We start from the raw sequence: 10,005 nt of genomic DNA, 5'->3' as shown, positions 1-10,005 counted from the left end.
CCAGTTCAGTGATGATCAAAATGACACCATATAATAGAAGAGGGACACAGAAAATAAACCTCCCCAGGCTTAGGGAGCTTTTAATTTCCATCCAGAAAATTGAGCTTTATCAGTGGATGCCATTGTCATTATAAGGCTGTTAGTTGCATTTGTGAAATTTCTGGATTAAGAAAATTGGGCCGGTGATTCTACATTTTTGTATCCACTTTATTTCATTTCAATACTGAATTACTTGCAAAGAGGATACTTTTTCTTTGGTAAGATGTATGAATAAATAAATAACAAAATCAGTCTCAGTTTTACTATAAAATCTTTTCTTTTAGTCTGTTCTCGATGCTATCACAAAGATACCATAGATGGCTTATAAAAATGGAATTTTGGGGCACCTGTATGGCTCAGTTGGCTAAGCGTCTGCCTTTGGCTCAGGTCATGATCCCAGGGTCCTGGGATTGAGCCCCAGGTTAGGCTCCCTGCTCTGTTTCCCTGTTGGTGCTTTCTCACTCATTCTGTCTGTCTCTCTCTCAAATAAATAAAATTTTTAAAAATTAAAAATATTCATAAATAATGAAATTTTTGTTTTCATTTTTTAAGGTTAGAAGTCCAGGATTGGGTACCTGCAGATTTTGAGTCTGGACATGGCTCTCTTCCTGGTTCGTAGACAACCATCTCACATTGTCCTCACAATGTGAGTCAGAAAGGACAAGGGAGCTCTCTGGGGTCTCTTTTGTAAGGGCACTAATCCCATTCATGAGGGTCCACCCTCATGACCTCATCACTTCTTAAAGGTCCCATTTCTAAATACCATCACATTGGGGGTGACCAACAGATAAGGACTGGAGGGGGACACAGACATTCAGGCCATGGCACTCTCCAAATGTCTTCAAGACCTGGGTAAGAGAAAGCCCCAGATATTACAATATTATACATTGTTACCACTATAAATGTTACTATATATATTAAAGGAGATTTGGAAATCTCATTAAAAGTGTTACTATGTGTATTTTTTGTACTTTTGTATTTGAGTTTATTCTTCATTTAACTTTTAAAACGCTAGTACAGTCGAGTATTAAAACAAAAACAATAGCAAATAGTGACCTATGGTTATAGTCCTTCACTCACTTCCTACAGCGTATAAAATGCCAGCAGTGTTATTCACTGGCCCCGTTAAGAAGTCTGACACTGAACACCACCCCTGGGATGATGTTCATCATCCTCATATGCTTCCCCGTTGCAAAGGCGCTGACTTTCCTGATTTGGATCAAAGCCCAACAGTTCTACCTGGTCCATTTCATCAGTATCTTCTACTTCCTCTGTCTCAGGTAGGAGTTTTTCCAGCAAAGACAGCTTATCAGGAGCGAGAAAGCCATTCTCAGGAAAGTTTACCTTCAGTTCAACGATTAGGCGACCCTTCTCTTACCGTCTACGGTCAACTAGCATGCCTTCGTTTAGCACACGCGTGGTATCTCCGTGCTTGACAATCTGAGCTGGATGAGAGGTGATGACGATGGTTTGGTTGTCAAGAGTAGATGTTGGCTTTTGAAAGCTGCACAGTGCTTCAACCAGCTGTATGTCCATACGGATGAAAAAGTCTTCTCCTTGCTGAATAAAAGCATCATGGTCCTTCTGATCTAAAACAGTGATAATATTTCCTGGTTCCAGTCCTGGTTCTTGGTCTCCTTCACCACAGAATGTTATCTTCTGGCCATCTTTCACGCCTTTGTCAATATGAATGTCTAGAATCTTCTCTCAAATGATCTTCTATCCATTGCAGCTTTTGCATATATCTTTAGGCTTGATCTCTTCCCCATGGCCCTGGTGCTCCTTGCACACAGACTGAATTTGCTGAACCATTCCAGGTCCTATTTGATGAATTCTTATTTGCATTCCAGTACCTTGGCAATTGGGCCAATTCTACCACTCCTTTCTTACCGCCTTGGTCTTTGCATTTGTCACAAATTACATTCTTTTGCAGAGCTCGATTTCTTGTTGCACTATTAGGTAAATCTTCTGAGGTTACTGAGAGCTGATGCACCACATTTTTACCTCTCCTTTCTCTCTGCATCCTTCCTCCTCCTCCAAAGAACATATCAAAGATGTCAATGGGCGAGCCAAAACCACCACCAGCTCCACCTGCTTTAATTGCCTGTCCTCCTTTATCATATAATTCCCTTTTCTTTGCATCAGAGTACTTCATAAGCTTGAGAAATCTGTTTAAACTTCTCCTTCATGTGGTTTTTATCAGGATGGTACTGCAAGGCCAGTTTCCTGTAAGCCTTTTTCAATTCTCCCTGGGTGGCCTTGGGTTTGACCCCACAGCATCATAGTAGGAGGTTTCTTTTACCATTTTCTATAGCCGGTGAGTGGGCTGAGGCTGGTGTGGGGAGCGGAAGGAACGCCCTGCTGGGCACAGCCCTGGCAGGTGCCACTCCTCCACTTCTCATGGAGCATTCTGGAAAGTTCCTGTTACTATGTGTATTAAAGGAGATTTGGAAAATACACATAGACAGAAGAAAAATACTAATGGATAATTTTATCATTCAAATAAAATCTTATTTAAAAAGTTTTGTTTTAAATTTTCTTCCAATATTTTTTCTTGAGTGTTATTTTTTAACATATGTTTTAGAATCAGTTTTTTTTTTTTTTAAGATTTTATTTATTTGAGAGGAGAGAGAGCAGGAGTGGGGGAAAAGGGCAGAGGGAGACCGAGAAGCAGATTTCCCACTGAGCAGGGAGCCCCACCTTGCTCAATCCCAGGATCCCAGGATCATGACCTGAGCTGAAGGCAGACACTTAACTGCTTGAGCCACCCAGGTACCCTTAAAATCAGTTTTTGTATTTTATTTTCTTCACCAAATAATCCTAACATGTGCAAGTTAGGAAAAAATAACATATTTCACCTTCTGTATTCCCTACCTGGAAGGGTAAATTGGATACCTTTGCTTTTGCTGAGTAGTTGGTGTTCTTGTTGTTTTGAGAAGAGTCCTTTTGAGTCCAGCCTGCTTTAGTTTGTAAGCTAACTTGGAATTTTAGATCTCTTACCTTGAGCTTTCATTGTTCTTAATTTTGGGAAGGTAGCTGGTTTAAAGTTATACATAAAGGTTTTGTTTTTGTTTTTAACTTCTAGAATTTCCCCCCTTCTTACACCTGCCTTTTTCCTATTTTTAAAACTATTTAATATGTCACATTGCAAGCACCCATAAGAATGGGCAGAATAATCCAACGAACCCCTGTGTTTGATCACCACCTCGAACCATCAGACTTTCATATTTGAGTTTGAAGCCTGTGGTAAACCTCTGTGTGGAATAAGTGAGAAATCCTGGAGGAGTGTTTTACATTCAGTAACAGGATTATTCCCCCAGTAAGAAACAGCAATCACAATGAAGTATTTTACTTTAAATCTTGATTAAGTCTTGTCTGTAGTTTTTGGTTCCTCAGTGTGGGTAATTGAGTCAGCTTTGGTGATGTTAGGTGGTGACCCTCAACAGGGTTTTTGTAGTTGGGTGTTTTATCAGAAACCCCCACCCCATAAAACCCTCTTTTTTAACTTTGATTTTCCTATTCTTTGGTCCTTAGTTTTGGTTCATTTCTCGATTGGCTAGAGGCAGTTTTCAGTATTTTTTTTTTTTTTTATCTATAGATCATAACCTTTGAAACTCCTTAAATATAATACATGTTGCTCTATTTTTTTTTTTTTTTGGTGGCATTTAGTGTAGAAGAAAATATATATAGAGAGAAAACTTGTTTTTTTTTCCTCTCTAGGTATCCTTTTTTAGTTGTTTGTTTTTCCTGTGCTGTGGATTTAAAAAAAAAAAAAAATCCTTGCCATTAAAATCACTGTGGTCCATCTATTTTGTTTGTGTTGGCTTTGCCTGGAGTGTGGTGACCCTCTCTAAGTAGTTTTTGGGAAGCCTCTGGGATATGTGTCCTTCACATCTTCCCACTGCCTATTTATTTATTCTTTTCTCTGTGTCATAAAGATCTTTTCACACCTCCCTCCCCCAAGTATAATCATGGCTGCCTTTTCTAGAGTACTTGCTATGTGCCGGGGACAATGTTCTCTATATATTATGGGCTTATTTTATGTCTGTCATTCATATTTCAGATTCAATTTTCTATAGTAGCAGTTTAGCTGTATACTATCTTCAGTGTCAATTTTAATGTTCTTTTCCATTTTGAAATTTATCTGCAATTCTCCCTCATTCTACTCATCTTCCGTCCTGTTGGCTTTTTTCAATAAAGCCTCTTGTTTATTTTCTCCTTATGACTTTCTACTCCTATTTCGTAAAGAAAGTGATTCCGTGAGTCTTTCCTTCTCTCTTTTTTTTTTCTTGTGGTGAAATATACGTAGCACAACCATTCTATTTATTTTTTTTAATTTTAATTTTAACTAAAAATTCAAGTACAGTTAACATGCAGTTTTATGTATTTCAGGTGTACAATAGTGATTCAACAATTCTATACATTACTCAGTGCTGATCATGATAAATGTGCTCTTAATCCATTACCTTTATCTGTTTTACCCACCCCCCAACCTCTCCTCTGGCAACCCCCAGTTTGTTCTCTGTATTTAATAATCCATGTTTTTGTTTGTCACTTTTTTTCTTTGTTCGTTTGTTTTACATAGAATAACTATTTTAAACTGTTAAAGTAAGCCAGTCACCAAAGGACCATATTGTATGATTCTACTTATATGCGGTTCCCAGAGTAGTCGAATTCATAAAGACAGAAGAGAGAGGGAGGGGCAGTGGGAGGACAGAACGAGGAGTTATTTTTTATGGTTGCAGAGGTTCAGTTGGGGAAGATGAAAATGTTGTAGAGATGGATGGTGGTGATGGTTGCACAATACTGTGCATATACTTAATCTTGAGGGTTTTTTTTTTTTTCAAATGCTAACAATTTAAAGACATTTTTTCCTCTTTTTGCACTAAGTTATTTTTAAGGCTGCATCAGAATCTTTGGGATAATGTTCTCTCTCCACATTTCTGCAATTGTGTGTGTGTGTGTGTGTGTGTGTGTGTGTATGAGCCCTGCTAATGCACACCCACCCCAGTGCCTTTCCATGAATCATTCTCATCTGAAGAGAGATCTGCGATCTATGCAGATTTGCCATTTGGGGGTCTGGCCTCACTCAGTAACACCACTGAATCCCCTTCTCAAATCTAGAACTGCGTGGCAGGCTGAATGTGTATTTCCTACCCCAAACCTCAGATCTACTCTGTTTTTACCTAGTATAGTTTTGATAAGTAAGGCAGTATGCTCTTTGACCCCCATCTCTGTCCTCTGAGGTAACCACATATACTGAGTATATATAAGACATACTAAGTATATAAAAATCTAAAATGCACACATTGCTGCACATCTTTCTGTCTTTACCTCTTCTACTTCAGTCTGCTTTTATGGATGGTGCTTTCCAGGATCGGATTTAGGACTGGCAGTCCTTCTTTCTCCCTACTCCAGTTATCATCCAGACACTGCAATCTCCAGTTAGATTAGTTTAGAGAAAGGGAAATATTTATAGAGAGGGAAGACCAATATATTGGCTTTCTTAAAAAAAAATCCGAATATTAAAGCAGTGGTAATACACAGAATGTCTGAAGGAACCAGGAAGGTAAGAAAATGAACAAGGTAGTCTTGATTGGGTCTGGGGAGTTGGGGAATCCTACACAGGCAGAGGGGTACTCGATCCTAGACTCCAGTAATAGTTGCCAGATCTTCTGATTTTTCATCAAAAGAAATCTCGATTTTGAGAAATCACCAAATTGTTTACACACTATATAGGACTGCAACAAAGCTCTAAATAAAAAATGCCCCACGTACCCAGTAGAACCTGATCTCTAGGTAAAAGGACAAATGCCAAGTGTGGGGTTTATACTCATAGCATGTCCCAACCAGGGGAATTCCTTAGGGAAAGAAATATTATCACTTACCTTGAGTTGAGTTTTTCTTAGCATCAGTCTATCAGTGCCTTAATCAGTGACGCAGTGCTGAATTTGGTTTCCCACTATTTCCTGTACTTTTGATAGTAAAAACAACAGAAATGTCAAATATTTCTTTTTAAACCTGCAAACAATTTTTTCATTTATTTTAGAGGAAGTAGGTAATATAAAGTAGTTAATCATAGAAACTTTAGATTTAGTTTAAAGGAGACCTTCTGAATTCTTTCAATATTCTTGTCTCTTCCAATAATGGGTTTCATGTCAAAATGTCTCATATTCTGGCCCTGGTTTTGCACACCTGTGAATTTTCATCTTGTGTGATTTTCTGCTTTATCAACAAAAATTGAAGTCAAAGCAATCCAAAAAACTTGGCCCTCTTAAATAAACACAATAGCCAAGTACAGAATATCAGGCCGTGTCTTGCTCCTGTGTTATTTCTAACTGTAGATGGAAGCAGTGCCCCGAGGATCTCACTCCTTGTGCCGTATGGAGCACCATGGTTCTTGGTACAGGAATGTGCAACAAGACAGTTTCGTTCTGTCCCAGTTCCAGGGTGTGCATTGGCTACTGCATTCTTCTGCTCAGGCTGCCATTACTAAACATCAAAGGCTGGGGGGCTGAACAACAGACATTTGTTTTCTCACAGCTCTGGTGGCTGGAAGTTGTAAGATCAAGGTCTGGCAGGGCTGGTTTCCAGTGGGAGCTCTCCTCTTGGTTTGCATATGGCTGCCTTCTCACCTTGTCCTCACATGGCCTTTCCCCTTTGTGTGCACACAGAGAAAGGTGTCTCTTGTGTCTCTTCCTCTTCTGCTAAGGACACCGGTCATATCAGATCAGGGACCCACCCTGATGACTTCATTTAACCTTAATTACCTCCTTAAAGGCCCTCTCTCCAAAGACAGTCACATTGGGGGTTAGCACTTCAACATATGAATTTTAGTCTATAACACCTACCTGATAAATGGTTCTTCTTCAGGGAAACTTATTCTTTTCTGCGTGCAGCATAGAGTAGAAGGACCCAAATAATCTAATAGTATAAGTTGTAGGTTGGGATTATAGAAGTGACCTCATAAATAGCGAAGGTAACGAAATGGAGTATTCTTATGTTTCCTTCTTTTCATTTAATATGAAATAGAACATTTTAAATGGCTAAAAGTTTATAAAAATTATGTGTTAAATATACATTTATATGTATTATATTACATGTGATACTGTTATTCTAGATATATAACTACATATGTGCATATAAATATGTAAAATGAGATAACATGTTTCAGCTGCCTAATTCATGTTCTAAAATTTAATTTTGCAGATTGCTTAGCCCAAGAGGTAGTATAGTATATTTGCTTTTGAAGTAATTACAATATAGAGAATGTCTTTTTAATTGGGAAAGAAAAGCATGCAGAATAAAGAAAATAAATTAGTAAAATAACTGATTGTGTTTATTTTCTTTATCTAAATGGAAGAATTCCCTTTACCAGGCACACCAGAGTCTCCGTCACAAAGCCCCAGTGCATAGTCTCTGGTAACCGTAGTCCTGTCTATACACGGCCACAACCAAGGCTTCCTGAACAGCAGGCTTTGCTGAGGTGGAAGCTTTTCCCTAGGAGACTGGTTACACAGCTGGCTTCTGCATGTTCGTTTGTGAAACTTCATCATTTAGCCTTTCTGTGTGTAGGGTTTGGGGCTACACGTTGAGTTCTCAGATGTGTGATCTCTACCAATTATAAGGAAAAAGGTATTTGATTTTATTTTCTTGGTACAGTAATTTATCTTGATATTTTTTGTTGTTTGTTTTGTTTTTTGTTTTTTTGAGAGACAGAGTATGAGTGTGTGTAGGGAGGGGCAGAGAGAGAAAGAATTTTAAGCAGGCTCCATGCTCAGCGCAGAGCCCCACACAGAGCTCGATCTCACAGCCCTGAGATCATGACCTGAGCTGAAATCAAGAGTTGGACACTTAACTGACTGAGTCATCCAAGCGCCCTTACCTGGAATTTTTAGTTAGAGCAGGAGACAACTATGAACACTGGGGGCTTGTTAGCCTTTGCTTGTCGAGATTCTTCCTCACTGCCCTCTGCTAGCTCAAGCACTGGATCAGAAAGTCCCACTTAACCATGCAGACCATCTGTGGATCCCAGAGCTGCCATCAAACAGGGCCAGACTTCTGCAAGGACAGGGAGGTAGGGCCAGGACATGGTGTGGGGGTGGGGGCTGTCACCCTGTCAGTCAGAACCCTTTCTCCACGCTGCCCTGGGTCAGAGGAAGTGCTTATCAGTGTGTCAGCCTTCTCATCTCAGAAAACAAGAATTATGACTCAATAATCTATATAAAATTCAGCTCTATGGTGATGATTTACTAGTGATCTTCCCTTACCAGTACATGGTAGGGTCATAAGGAAATTCCACGATGTCAGAAAAGCCAGGCATCTCGTCAACAGTATCATCTAGATTTTAGTGCACATGTGAAAGAGGTCTGTGTAACTTTGTACAAAATGCATTTATTCTCCTTGTCATAATCACCTCAGTGGATGTTACCCTTAATTTCTTCATAAAGGACTCCCTTGTGATTTGGTCAAACTGTTTATTCAAGTGAAACTTTGTCTCAGCTCAGGGATTGATGGACAAAGAATTTCAACTTGGTGGAGGTAAAATAACAGAGAGCCGAGGGGGGGTCAGGGTGAAGGCTCGGTGAGGAGGCGCTGCAAGATGGCCCCGGGGTCATCCCATAGGAACTCGGCCGTCAAGCCTGTGTGCAGCGTAGGATTCTGGCGGAGCGGGTTTCTTCACAGACCCTGCCTCTGCTTTTTCATTATGACTCATTTTCTCAACAAGAGGGGATTTTCTTCAAGAAGTTCCGCTGACAAAGCTGCCATCATTTTCCAGTGGGGCTGGCTGTTTATTTTTGTGACTGCTGTAAAAGCTGCCACAGGGTGATCTGAAACAGACACACAGCTCCCCGAGGAAAGAGAAGAGCCCCAAAGTTGCCTGTGTTCGTGTCAAATAAGACCCTTCTGAGGGGAACCGTGTTCAGTGCATGATAACCGGAGGACCTCTCATGCCGCGTTCTAAGTTAGCAGTGGACGCATGCGTATGAGTGAGTGAGTGGGTTTGCATATCTTCTAAAAAAGTAAAAAGTAGACTGTCATCGACTCTCTCCCCTTTTCAGAGACCGTTTGATATAATACTTAAAATGTAAAAATTGCACTCACATTACTGAAATTGCGACATAAATGCAGATTCTACCTCTTCGTTTCTCAGCTTGTGCCAGAATAACCGGAGGCAAAACCTTTAGAGAAATGTAGGCCGAGAGAGGAGGCCTTGAGCAGTAAGGGAGCGGAGACCTGTGTTCCCACCGGGTGACTCGTGCCTGTGAGACGAACGCTATGGAAATACTAAGAGGTCCAAACAATATTTTCCTCAAGGCTGTAGGGGCTGGCAGCTATTTTGTCCATTGTTTTTCTCTTCCCTGTATGTGCTCTGTCCGGACCTTCCCTTTATTTTTCCCCCCACAGAAGTTATGTTTGTGGCTAAATGGCATTATGCATAATGGAGGTCAGAAGGTGGCTGCAGCAAGCTATTTCTTCTCCGCTGATCTGTCCCTGATCTACACAGTGGCTGGTAATAGGAATCCGGGGAGTACACGTATACGGACGCTTATTATGCAGAAAGTGAGGTGAAACAGTGCTGCTAACTGGTGACCATGCGAACAATACACAGTTTCTTTAAACAACCTGTCCTCTTCCGGGAACTACAGGCTTCAAGTGTCTTTGTCTTGTGACCTTGAGAGGGCCACCTGTCTTGCATTATTCCTTTAGGGTGTCACCTCAAGCTTTTATGCACACCCACCAAGAAACGGTGCTTCGGAGCCTTGCTGAACTGGTTCTCCTTTGGCTTAGCTCTAACCCTGGCGATACTGCATTGCCACAGCAAGTAAATGTTTAGTGTGGTGCTTGTCCCGAAAACTCTAAATCCCTGTGCTTGGAAAAGTTATTCCTAGAAAAATGGTTTGCTCATGGTCATGGCTTATGTGCTTGCCTGGCTGATAGTACCACGCATTTGGGTCTTTGTGA

General features: G+C 40.4%; 1 pseudogene; it reads right to left on the bottom strand.

The window, feature by feature from the left end:
* Nucleotides 1-1,119: 1,119 nt before the first annotated feature.
* LOC103658405 lies at nucleotides 1,120-2,344 on the bottom strand (annotated as a pseudogene).
* Nucleotides 2,345-10,005: the final 7,661 nt, after the last annotated feature.

This window comes from Ursus maritimus, unplaced genomic scaffold (assembly GCF_017311325.1).
Source record: "Ursus maritimus isolate PB19 unplaced genomic scaffold, ASM1731132v1 scaffold_18, whole genome shotgun sequence".
Taxonomy (NCBI): Eukaryota; Metazoa; Chordata; class Mammalia; order Carnivora; family Ursidae; genus Ursus; species Ursus maritimus.
This window is presented reverse-complemented; position numbering and strand designations above follow the sequence as displayed.